The 13,029-nt window shown below is 47.9% G+C and overlaps 1 non-coding gene across 1 annotated transcript; it reads right to left on the bottom strand.

Annotated features, from left to right (window-relative positions):
• Positions 1 to 11,438: 11,438 nt before the first annotated feature.
• Positions 11,439 to 11,557, bottom strand: LOC137500679 (5S ribosomal RNA). Its single transcript, XR_011018188.1, has one exon. It is a non-coding gene; the product is annotated as a 5S ribosomal RNA (ribosomal RNA).
• Positions 11,558 to 13,029: the final 1,472 nt, after the last annotated feature.

The following is a 13,029-nucleotide window of genomic DNA, read 5'->3' as shown; positions in this document are numbered from 1 at the left end:
GAGAGAACGGAGCTTGAAACGTCCATACGAACCGCAAAGCGAGTTTCCTGGAGGTCTTTGTGGCGCGGGGGCGTTGGCAATGGTGCAGGGGTGTGCTCGGAGGTCGCCGTCGCGGAGCGGGCGCGGGTGGTTGTCGCGCTCCGCGGCGAAACGTAACCTAACTCGACTTAACCCCACTTCTCGTAACCTAACCCCAAAAAAACGCGCGCGCTGGCGCGCGCGCGCACACACACACGGGAAGTGTCTAGGGTTGTAATAATAATAATAATAATAATAATAATAATAATAATAATAATAATAATAATAATAATAATAATAATAATTACTGAAGGTGGTTGTGAAGGGGCCGGCGCTGTAGCGCAGGGGCAGCGTGCCTGCCTCGTAGCTGGGGGGCCCGGGTTCAATTCCCGGCCAGGCAAAGGAATTTTACCTCGTTCTAATGGCTGCTTTGAGGTCCACTCAGCCTGCTTGCTTAGGGGCTGTAGTGCCATGGGGGTTGGTCTGGTTTTCATTGTAAAGGACAAAGCAGGAGGATTTTTAGCAATAAGGTAATGCAGTAGTAGTAGTAGTAGTAGTAGTAGTTCTTCCCTCGTTAGCTTATGATTTGAATGTTTTGCACTGTCTTTCGATGTATATGAAGTAGGACAGATAGATAAAATCAGAGTGGAGTTGATAACAAGGCTAACAGATGCTGCTCTTTTTTTTAAAGGTGTGGTGGCCCTGAAAAGGGCCGTTTGTTAAGAATGCAGCAAGGCAGAAAACCTGGCACCTTACTTGGAGCTGGTGTATTTGGTAACTGCCTTGGTACCCTCACTGACGGCGTGCTTGGCCAGCTCACCGGGCAACAGGAGGCGGACGGCAGTCTGGATCTCCCGACTGGTGATGGTGGAGCGCTTGTTGTAGTGGGCCAGACGGGAAGCCTCAGCGGCGATGCGCTCGAAGATGTCGTTGACAAAGCTGTTCATGATGCTCATCGCCTTGCTGGAGATGCCAGTATCAGGATGTACCTGTTTAAGCACCTTGTAGATGTAGATGGCATAGCTTTCCTTCCTCTTGCGCTTCTTCTTCTTGTCTCCCTTGGAGATGTTCTTCTGGGCCTTGCCGGCTTTCTTGGCTGCCTTTCCGCTTGTCTTGGGTGGCATGGTTGTCTCGGATGTCTCCTAGAAAGTAAATTTTGCGGGCCCCTTGCAATTCTTTTTAAGACCGAGAGGGCTGCATGCGACTAGCCAATGAGCGCAAGCTTACTGCAGCCTTATTGGTTGGCTCGTAACGTTGAGCAACCTTGCAGGCTACAAAACTGGTGCGCAGAGTGATTCGGTATCATTTTCGAAGTAGAGCAGCAGAGCATCATGTCAGGACGAGGAAAGGGAGGAAAAGTTAAGGGCAAGTCCAAGAGTCGCTCCAGCCGTGCAGGCCTGCAGTTCCCTGTCGGCCGTATCCACCGTCTCCTCCGCAAGGGAAACTACGCTGAGCGAGTGGGTGCTGGGGCTCCTGTGTACCTGGCCGCAGTCATGGAATACCTGGCAGCTGAAGTTCTTGAGTTGGCGGGCAATGCAGCCCGTGACAACAAGAAGACCAGGATCATCCCTCGTCACTTACAGTTGGCCATCCGTAACGACGAGGAGTTGAACAAGTTGCTGTCCGGAGTGACCATTGCCCAGGGTGGTGTTCTGCCCAACATCCAGGCAGTGCTCCTGCCTAAGAAGACTGAGAAGAAGGCTTAAGTTCCTGTTCTCGGTCAGGGCGTTGGCTCACCGGAAAAATATAAATAAACGGCCCTTTTCAGGGCCACCAACACCTTAAGATAAGAGCTGTTTGTCTATCATGCTGGTATAGCTATCTTACAGAAGTATGGAAAAATCCTGAAGTGATAGAGCAGTTCAGACAACTCTCCTAATAATAATGATAATAATAACAATAATGAGACACTGCAAATATGAGGGCATCTGTAACATTAGCCAGGAGAGCACAAGAATAGCCTTACCTTTGAGGTTATTTATTTAAGGGGGAAATGAGTGAAGTAGCTCCAGGCCCCTCTTAATATTTAATTTTCAGAAGGGAAGGAAGAAGGAAGTACATTATAGATTTCATTTCATTAATGCTGTATAATTCTGTTCTTGACTGCTGGATACTACCGACCTATGCATGTAAGAACACACACTTAACTAGAGAGGAAAGGATACTTAAAGTAGTATATTTACAATACTTTGTGTATCAGATGTGCACGGCAAGGAAGATAATGTTTGTTTTCTCTTGTTAGCATTAAAATGTAGACATCATAACTGATAATGAGGGCTTTTTTTTCCGTGCAGGTTTCGGGGAGATGACTGTTTTGAGAGGGAGAATAGCGCAAGCTACGTTAGAGGAGTACTGTAAGTGGGACTCTGTGCTCTTTTGAGAGGTAAGTGGTGGCCCTGAAAAGGGCCGTTTTTTAAATACTGCATGCTCACAAACGGGAGCACGCTCGGAGGAGACTTAACCACCGAAACCGTACAGGGTGCGTCCCTGCCTCTTGAGAGCATAGACGACATCCATGGCGGTCACAGTCTTCCTCTTGGCGTGCTCGGTGTAGGTGACGGCATCCCGGATAACGTTCTCCAGGAATACCTTGAGCACGCCACGGGTCTCCTCGTAGATAAGTCCCGAAATACGCTTGACTCCACCTCTGCGAGCGAGACGTCTGATGGCAGGCTTAGTGATGCCCTGGATGTTGTCTCGGAGCACCTTCCTGTGACGCTTGGCGCCTCCTTTGCCGAGTCCCTTGCCTCCCTTGCCTCGTCCGGTCATGATAGATCAGTAGAGCTGCGAGTTCAGAGCTAGAATGCGGCTGGCACTCGCGACCCCTCGCTTTTGTTGAAAGTGCCTGGCCCCGGTGACGTCAGCACCGCCCGGCCAATGGGAGTGCAGCTGCTACCGAGGGTGGGGGAAGCGAAGCAATAAAACAGCCGGGCAGCAAGCCCCCGCACCATTCTTCCTGGGACGAGTCGACAGTGAGCACGTGATGGCCCGTACTAAGCAGACTGCACGTAAATCTACCGGAGGCAAGGCCCCGCGCAAGCAACTGGCCACCAAGGCTGCCCGTAAGAGCGCGCCTGCCACCGGAGGAGTGAAGAAGCCTCATCGTTACAGGCCCGGCACCGTGGCCCTGCGTGAGATCAGGCGCTACCAGAAGAGCACTGAGCTTCTGATCCGCAAGCTGCCCTTCCAGCGGCTGGTGAGAGAGATAGCTCAGGACTTCAAGACCGACCTGCGCTTCCAGAGCTCGGCTGTCATGGCCTTGCAGGAGGCCAGTGAGGCCTACCTGGTGGGTCTTTTTGAAGACACCAACTTGTGTGCCATCCACGCCAAGCGTGTCACCATCATGCCTAAGGACATCCAGCTCGCCCGCCGCATCCGTGGCGAACGTGCCTAAGTCCGGTGCTTGTCTTATGGCTGGAGCTTTACCAAACGGCCCTTTTCAGGGCCACCAAAATTTCCTAGAAGAGTAGTTATTGTCTCTCTGGTCTAGGATAGAAGGAAAACGAAAAGAAAAAAAAAAAGCTAGTGGTTCCTCTAGGTTCAAGGAAAAATCTAAGAGTAACAGAAAATAATAATAATAATAATAATAATAATAATAATAATAATAATAATAATAATCTTGAGTACTGAGTACAATAATTCATTAATTAATATCTAGGAGGTGATAGTTATAATAATAATAATAATAATAATAATAATAATAATAATAATAATAACAACAACAACAGCAACAGCAAAAGTGCAGTAAGTAAGGATAAAGAAAAATGTAGTCAAGTACAATAATAATGAAATTCGAAGAGTGAGTCGCCCCGCAATGAGACAAACTAGCCTGTTTAGGAGGCAGAGATAGGAGAGGCCAGGGTTCCAGCCTTGGACAGTGACTGACATAATATGCTCTCTTGGGGAATAAAATTGATGGCCCTGATAAGGGCCGTTTTTCCTCTGCTCTTACGAGAGCAAGAGGTGCGTGTAGAAGGAAGCAAGAACACGAAATGTCCTCACTTCCTTTTTGCTGGAGCCTTTTTAGGCGAGGCCTTGGGCTTAGCGGCCTTTTTAGGCTTAGGTGCCTTAGGCTTCTTAGTGGGCACCTTGGCGGCCTTCTTAGCCTTGGAAGGAGCCTTCTGCTTGGGTTTGGGAGCAGGAGCGGCCTTCTTCTTCTCAGCAGGCTTTTTGGAAATGGCTTTCTTGGCTGCAGCCTTGGCTCCACCAGCCTTCTTCGCCTTGGGGATGCGCTTCTCCTTGGGGGCAGCGGACCGCTTGACAGGGGCTGCGCTGGCCTTCTCCGGCTTGGCAGCCGAAGCGAGCTTGAAGGAACCTGAAGCTCCCTTCCCCTTGGTCTGGACCAGCTCTCCGGAAGCCACGGCAGATTTCAGGTACTTCTTGATGAAAGGGGCCAGCTTCTCAGAGTCCACCTTGTAGTTGGCAGAGATGTACTTCTTGATAGCCTGCAGAGAAGATCCACCTCGTTCCTTTAGGCTCTTGATGGCACTGCCCACCATCTCGGAGGTTTTCGGATGGGCAGGCTTGGTGCGAGGTTTCTTCGATGCAGAAGCCTTGCTCTTCTTGGGCGACGCCTGGGCCGGAGCCGAGGCGGGTGCAGATGCTGCCGATGCTGTTGCTGTGTCAGCCATGGTCACGATCAGAATGTGTTCGCGCTCTCTGAAGAGCAAGACCACGTGACCCCCCGAAGGGGGGTCGCGTGGTTGTGTTATGAATCATTTGTGGGACCGCCGACCTTTCTGGGTCCTTTGTCCCATGCCAACTGGTTGGTGAATTGCTTGTTTCAACTTGCTGTCCTCGTTCTTCCGTTGGTTCTTCTCTGCAGTCGACTATGCCATCTTGTGGCATTGTAATTTCAGCCCTATGTTCCAGTATTTCAGTAGGGTAGGGCAGGTTCGAATTGGGAATTTTATGTCAAATTTGGCTGTCGAAGGGTGGTAGGGCATCGGCTTTGGAGACGATTGAGGTGTGTAGGAGTTCGTAGGCGTGCGACTGGTTTGTATTTTAGGAGCATACAGTATTTACGGGGAAGTGGGTTTGAATTCGGGAGATGGTGGCTTCACGTTGCAGTGGTGAGGAGAGTTAGAAGACATTTAAGAAGCTCTATAGCAGGTTGGTTGAGTTGTGGTGGTAGGTTGTAGGCGGGAGATGGTGAGGTCTTTAGGCTGAGTAGTGAAGGTGGTTGTGGTTGGTTGGCAGGTTGCTGATGACGTAGATGCTTATGTGCGATATGCTGGGCCCTGAGTGCCTTTTTAAGGAAAGGACACCCAGGATAGGATGCGGCGTGGTTGCCCTTGCAGTTGGCGCATATGGCCTTCTTTTTTGGGACTGGGCAGGTGGAGTGATGATGGTGATCTCCGCACCTGTTACAACGGACCTCATTAGTACAGGTGGCAGCAGTGTGATGCAGTTGGAGGCAATTATAGCACATGACTATAGTAGAAGGCTTGGGGCGGGGTGAGATCCTCTTCCGAGCGGGGGTGGTAGAGTTTATGGTTGCAGGAGGGGGTGCCTCCGGTTCTATTGCATGCGTGGTTGGAGTATTTTCAGCGCTTTCCAGGTTAGGCTGTACATGTGTGGTAGCCGAAGAGTGGGAAGTTTCAGAGTCAGTCTGGACTTGTGTGGTAGCTGAAGGGTAAGTGATTGTTGGGTCGGTTTGAAGGCTGATGTCCACTAGAGATGGAGTTGGGTCAGTTTGCACTGCGCAGGCACAGAAACTAGGTTCCTCTTCCTGCAATTCTTCTTCTTCTTCTTCATTGTCTACTTCTTCGTTGTCTTCTTCTTCTGTTTTCGGGTCGTCGGATTTGTGGTCAGGATGAGAATCAAGTGGGTGCAGTACCAGAGGCTTGGGGACATCCTTTAGGGAGAGAAGTATGTCTAAGATGAGGGTGAGATGTTCTGGGAATGGTTTAATCAATAGTATTCCGCTGTCAGTCTCTTCTATTGTGACTATGTGGGTTTCAATGATATGCTTGATTTCGCCAAGGATTGTAGCGCGATTCTGGGGCACATATCCAGAGATGTAAAGGGGAATGATAATTATCTTGGTTTCAGGGGGAGTTCGACCTCCCCTCCTAAAGGAGAAAGAGTTTTCGTAAAAATAGCCTTCCTCATCAAACGTAGGGTCGTAGCTTGTCTGGGGCTCTGGTATGGGAGATAGAGCTGGGGACGGTAGCCTGTAAGAGGGCTGCGAGGCGGGGCTGCGGTTAGGGGTGGAACGGGCGCGGGACGTGTTGCTCCTAGTTTGGTAGTTTCTAGGAGGGTCTGGAACAGGGGTCCAGCTACTCGGTCCACCGGACTTGTTCCTGGATCGTGGCTTGTTAGGCATGGCGGGATTTTTCTTGGCTGGGATTTATTGGTTGAAGGCTGGGAAAGGTAAGGATGAAATACTGGAAAGGTCAAACGCAGTAGCGGACCAGGCTGGGTATTCAACTTGTTGCCTGTGTCGTGTCAGGCTAGTTTTTTGTACGTGGATTACGCCACAGGCAAGACACGCGCACAGGACACCAAGCTGTATAGACAAATAAGCTCTGTGGTCACTAAAGTGACCGTTGACTGCAGTTGTCTTCTTGGCTGGGGCGCAGCTAGCGAGCGCTAGCGGCGAGGCTGGCAACTAGGCAGGCTTCTCCTCGGCTGTACGGGGCTAGCGAGTGCTAGCGGCGATGAGTTCCTCTTGCTGGCTGTGGGCTTGATATCTGGGTAACCAGTACCTGGCCTCGGGGTTAGTCTCTCCGATGTGCTCTCTACCGTGGCTGCACGACGAAGGATGAGTGTTCGCGCTCTCCCCTGGTTATCTGAGTGTATCAGGCTACTCGGACCGCGCAGGAAACAGCAGTGGCTGGCTGTCGGGTGGGTTGCGCGGCGACAAGTTGGGGACGTGCTTCCTAGCTCCTTTCTCGTGCTCCCTGCGTCTTTAAGGGGTGGGTTACAATCAGGGTTCGGTTAGGAAGGGATAGTCAAAGGTTTGACGCTGCTCCTCAGGTGGCAGAAGTACTCGTCACCTTGCTTCGGGCGTCCTGATGGAGGTGCGTTCGATGGGCAGCATTTCACCAGCCGCCTCTCCATGCCGACGTTTAGGGGCGGCCGTCGTCGTCGCGACGCCCCCGGGAGTGACCCCCTCTTACCTGAAGGAAGCCCAATCCTTCCTCTAGCAATGGAGCTGAACGGCCATCCTCAGGCTCTAACCCCTTCCGAGTGAGAGCAAAGGCAAGTCAGCCTTTAGGTAGTTTTCCACAGAGTGAAGCAGACCTGCTGTAATCTGCCTCTTGTAGCTTTGCTTGAAAGGACCTACAGGATAAAGGACATAAGTTAGAAGCTAGCCTCCATGACTCGTTCGACTCCTGCTTTCCTGCAGGTAGCGCCAATCTCGTAAAGTCCTAGCCTTTAGGCCTCTATTTATAAGGCTCTCAACTCTGTACAGTCTCTCACATCCAGCAGCTTTCAGCCCCTGTCGGGGGTCGAAAGCTCAGGTTGGGAAAAGGGACAGCCTGCCCAAGGGAACCTCTAGATGTTTCTTAGGGCATAATTAAATTTCCAGTTCGCTACAGAGCCTGTACCGCCTCAGGAGAGGCTTCACCCCTCGCCTGCTGGATGGAGGCATTGTGAGTCGTATCTTACTGCCTCCAGTGGGCTGCGAAGGCAGGATTGAGAACACCGTGACGGAGGAAGGGGCAGTCAGTCCAGACTCTTCAAAGAACAGATTTCCTGTACCAGGAGATGATAAGTCTGTCAGTTTGATAGACCTGGCAACATCCCTTACCTTCGGTCAAATTTCTTTAGGATGAGAGACCCTTTGAGACAGCAACTCAGCAGATTTATTGGATGGATGGAAGGAAGGAAGGAAGGAAGGAAAGAAGGAAGGAAGGAAGGAAGGAAGGAAGGAAGGAAGGAAGGAAGGACCATGGTTTCCCAACAAACTTCTCTGCAAGACATTGCCACAACTTACAAGGAAAAAATGTAAAGGTTTGAGGTGCTGCAACACTCATACAGCTAACATCTCACTTAAATGGTCCTGAAAGAAAGAAAGAAAGAAAGAAAGAAAGAAAGAAAGAAAGAAAGAAAGAAAGAAAGGAAAATAATAATAATAATAATAATAATAATAATAATAATAATAATAATAATAATAATAATAATAATAATAATAATAATAATAAGAAGAAGAAGAAGAAGAAGAAGAAGAAGAAGAAGAAGAAGAAGAAGAAGTTGTGTTTAATGACCCTTCAATAGGAGTTTATTTTTTGAGAGAAGCTCTTGTTTTTACCTTGAATATGTATACTCTGAACGAGGTGAAGCAGAATTTGAAGCCAACTGATCGCGCCGAGACTCGATCTTGCTACCCACCTTCATCATACAGAGTAGCGTATGATGATGATGATGATGATGATGATGATGATGATGATGATGATGGTAGTAATAACTGTATCCAAAATTCAGGTAACATCAGTTTTTACTCGCAAAATGGTTTCATGATTTCTTTGGCTAAGAGAACCATGCGGTAACCCTAACCTCGAAAATGAATTGTCGCTCTCGATTTATAAGATGCCCTTTCTTTCTTCGGCCTAGTCGCTATCTAGTCGGCAGTCGTTTGAAATCGTGCAGGTTTCTGCATGGTTCGACGTGCGTATCCTACTAGCAGTTGAAGTCAGCGTGAAATTAAGTACAGTACAGTAACTATGTGTAAGATCTCCTTCACTTGGTGAGACAAGTTGTAGGGCCAAATAAAGGTACAGAGAGCAGAGAGAGCATAACATAACATAGAGCTAAATATGCACTGTACTTGGGTTGATGGTGTATTATACTGAACGCCCTCTTCCCCCCCCCCCCCTGCCATTACATCTTTACTGAATGATTCTGCACAACGTTCCCTGCTGTTAATATTAATCCCCTACTGGGTTTTAGCTTAACGGTATCACTCGGTAATCATCATCATCATGACAGCCTCTGTCCTTCATGCTAAAAATCAGCTGCAGAGAAAAGGACCCTTTGTGTTCTTGCCATTATTATTATTATTATTATTATTATTATTATTATTATTATTATTATTATTATCATTATCATTTACCTCAGCGAATGAAAGCCCATGTATGAACATTTTTTTGTACATAAGCAACGATCAGCTGTTTTACCGACACCTTGTAATCTAAGAAAGAAAGAAAGAAAGAAAGAAAGAAAGAAAGAAAGAAAGAAAGTAAGTATAGGGGTACCTAACCACTCCTGAAAACTACTTTCATTGAAGGTTGTACTAGGCCAAACTCTAGAGACCTCTTACTAAATGGTACCATACTACAGGGCAGGTGTAAAAAATAGTTAATGAAACCGTATAATGAAAGGTACAGACTTAAGAGCAAGTGGCGTACTGGCTTATTATCCCTCCCTTCCAGGACCCTTCTTGCAACCACTAACCACCACCTACACCCCTGCCCAAGCAGTATTCGAGCATCGGGCTGGGTGATGTGGTCGCCTTAGAAGTTTGTGCTAGACAATACCCCAAAGAAAGCAGTTGGTTTAAGACAGGCAATAAAGTTTTAAGTTTTACTCCTCTTCCCTCAAATATGAAGAGAGGTACACCATAATGAGGGGTACTAAGCCATTTAAATTCATGACAGAGACCTGATGATTCTTAGCCCTGCTGATCTAGGGTGACACTTGATATAACCAGGCCAGACCCAGTACCTGAATATTTTTAGGTTATCCAAGCCAAACCTGGGTTATATATTGCCCAAAATATGTAGCATCTACCCTGTAATTAGAAGATGCAGCTGTGACTTCACGACTGGTGATGATATAACGGTGCACAATTGAGCATGTTAGGTATTAGTAGATCCACGATCAGCCCTAGCCGTGTCTGATGCAGAAATCCTAACCTGACTTGGGAAGAACGGTAACTTATTTCTTTCTTTCTTTCTTTCTTTCTTTCTTTCTTTCTTTCTTTCTTTCTTTCTTTCCTTGAACGCTAGCCTGTAGTAGTAAGGCAAGAGGCAGTGATCAGGTGGTCAGCAAATGGACACATTATTGCTTGAGTTCGAAATTGTCCACTGCCTTAAGTAATAGTCGTATTAGTAGCAGTAATGGTGGTGGTGGTACTACTAGTAAGGTTATGTTCACTATTATCTTACGCCTTTCGTAGATGCCGAGGTGCCGGAAGTTTGTCCCGCAGGAGTTCTTTTTATGCGCCCATATCTACAGACCATCGAAATATCACGCGAGTGAGCCGGTGTCGAACCTGTCAAGTAGGGCTCAGAATGGTCTAATTTTAATTCTAGGACGGTAACAGTAACTATCCGGAGTTCCGATTCGTTCTACTCAATTTATCACTTGCCAAAAGATCGGTCAGCTGACGTACAAACAACAAAAACGAGTGCTTTCCTCCCTTCACCTAACCTAAAACGTCACGACTCTTTGAACTAACCCTTGTCGTCAAAAGGTTACCTTCTCAGTCTTATTTGAAGGGCGTCTCGTCTTTGATAGAAATGAAAGAGTTTTACAAGTTCCTAGGCTTCAAAACTACGTTACATCGCAACACACGCACTTCGAAGATAGCGGGCTGTGTGTAGGCCACTGTACTGCACTGGTGCCCTACCGTTCGTAAGGAAGCCCGGGAGAGACACGAGCGTACTACAAACTTGTAACTTATTGCCGAACCGTGTCGTAATTTGAATAGCTACTTACCTGGAAGAACATAAAAGGAAATTGTTCGACTCTTTGAGGGGCTGCTAAATGCCGCGGTCGGTTGCTAGGACATGGCTTTCATTGTAATCACGACAGTGTCGATGACGTTGCATGGAAACCACCTTCCTCGCGATTTTCAAGGTGGGCGGGGAGTTTGGAAGCCTCGTTCCGCCCTTTAATAATCTTAATATTGGGAGAAATAGGACGTAGAATGATGTTATGTGCCATAAGAGGCCTGCAGGATAAGCTACACTAACCTAAAAGAATAAGAACAGCAAGTTTAGACATAGGGACGTACGATAGGAGGTACGAAAGTTAAAATCCTGGCACGAGTAATTGGAAGCGGTGCTAGGCTCAGCAAGGGTCCCCTAGGTCGACACACACACACACACACACACACACACACACACACACACACACAGAGAGAGAGAGAGAGAGAGAGAGAGAGAGAGAGAGAGACACGAATAATAATAATAATAATAATAATAATAATAATAATAATAATAATAATAATAATAATAATAATAATAATGATGTCGCCGCCGCCAGGTTAGGCCGGTCACCTAGGAGGAAATGCAATACTACGCTAAGCTTCGTTCCTGTATAGCCACACGGGGTCGAAGAGCAGCAAAAGGTCTAGCTAGTTTCAGACGTAACAAAAAACGTGATTTAAGCAATTTCTGCTGGCCTGAGGCAAAAGTTGAAAGTAAGTTGTCGTACTGGGACTGGGAAACTTGGTAAAAAGGGAATTGAGCCAACGGCACGTGGTGTTCCCAAGCGGTCACCCATCCAAGTACTGACCACGCCCAATGTTGCTTAACTGCGGTGATCGGACGAGAACCGGTGTATTCAACATGGTATGGCCGTTGGCGAGAGAACGGAGCTTGAAACGTCCATACGAACCGCAAAGCGAGTTTCCTGGAGGTCTTTGTGGCGCGGGGGCGTTGGCAATGGTGCAGGGGTGTGCTCGGAGGTCGCCGTCGCGGAGCGGGCGCGGGTGGTTGTCGCGCTCCGCGGCGAAACGTAACCTAACTCGACTTAACCCCACTTCTCGTAACCTAACCCCAAAAAAACGCGCGCGCTGGCGCGCGCGCGCACACACACACGGGAAGTGTCTAGGGTTGTAATAATAATAATAATAATAATAATAATAATAATAATAATAATAATAATAATAATAATAATAATAATAATTACTGAAGGTGGTTGTGAAGGGGCCGGCGCTGTAGCGCAGGGGCAGCGTGCCTGCCTCGTAGCTGGGGGGCCCGGGTTCAATTCCCGGCCAGGCAAAGGAATTTTACCTCGTTCTAATGGCTGCTTTGAGGTCCACTCAGCCTGCTTGCTTAGGGGCTGTAGTGCCATGGGGGTTGGTCTGGTTTTCATTGTAAAGGACAAAGCAGGAGGATTTTTAGCAATAAGGTAATGCAGTAGTAGTAGTAGTAGTAGTAGTAGTTCTTCCCTCGTTAGCTTATGATTTGAATGTTTTGCACTGTCTTTCGATGTATATGAAGTAGGACAGATAGATAAAATCAGAGTGGAGTTGATAACAAGGCTAACAGATGCTGCTCTTTTTTTTAAAGGTGTGGTGGCCCTGAAAAGGGCCGTTTGTTAAGAATGCAGCAAGGCAGAAAACCTGGCACCTTACTTGGAGCTGGTGTATTTGGTAACTGCCTTGGTACCCTCACTGACGGCGTGCTTGGCCAGCTCACCGGGCAACAGGAGGCGGACGGCAGTCTGGATCTCCCGACTGGTGATGGTGGAGCGCTTGTTGTAGTGGGCCAGACGGGAAGCCTCAGCGGCGATGCGCTCGAAGATGTCGTTGACAAAGCTGTTCATGATGCTCATCGCCTTGCTGGAGATGCCAGTATCAGGATGTACCTGTTTAAGCACCTTGTAGATGTAGATGGCATAGCTTTCCTTCCTCTTGCGCTTCTTCTTCTTGTCTCCCTTGGAGATGTTCTTCTGGGCCTTGCCGGCTTTCTTGGCTGCCTTTCCGCTTGTCTTGGGTGGCATGGTTGTCTCGGATGTCTCCTAGAAAGTAAATTTTGCGGTTTTTTTTTTTTTTTTTTGTTGATGGCCAGTGGATGGGAGCCCCGGGGCGAAAATGATGCCCCCCTACTCATCTGTTTCCTAGGTTTGGCCAATGAGGCAGGAAGTCTCTGATCTCACTGCACTGGCGGGGGAAAAACCATCTGTCAGATAGGCCAGAGGTCTATCGTCAGAAAAGAAACCCCCAATTCGCTACTAATTTGTTTTCAAATAAAGGAGTCGGAGTGAAGTATTAAATATAAGAGCCCTTCTTAACAAACAGCCCCTACCAGGGAAAGAATTTTGAGATATTTA

The sequence above is a fragment of the Anabrus simplex genome, chromosome 4, assembly GCF_040414725.1.
Source record: "Anabrus simplex isolate iqAnaSimp1 chromosome 4, ASM4041472v1, whole genome shotgun sequence".
NCBI classification, from domain to species: domain Eukaryota; kingdom Metazoa; phylum Arthropoda; class Insecta; order Orthoptera; family Tettigoniidae; genus Anabrus; species Anabrus simplex.
The sequence above is the reverse complement of the archived record's forward strand: the minus strand, read 5'-3'. Positions and strand labels throughout refer to the sequence as shown.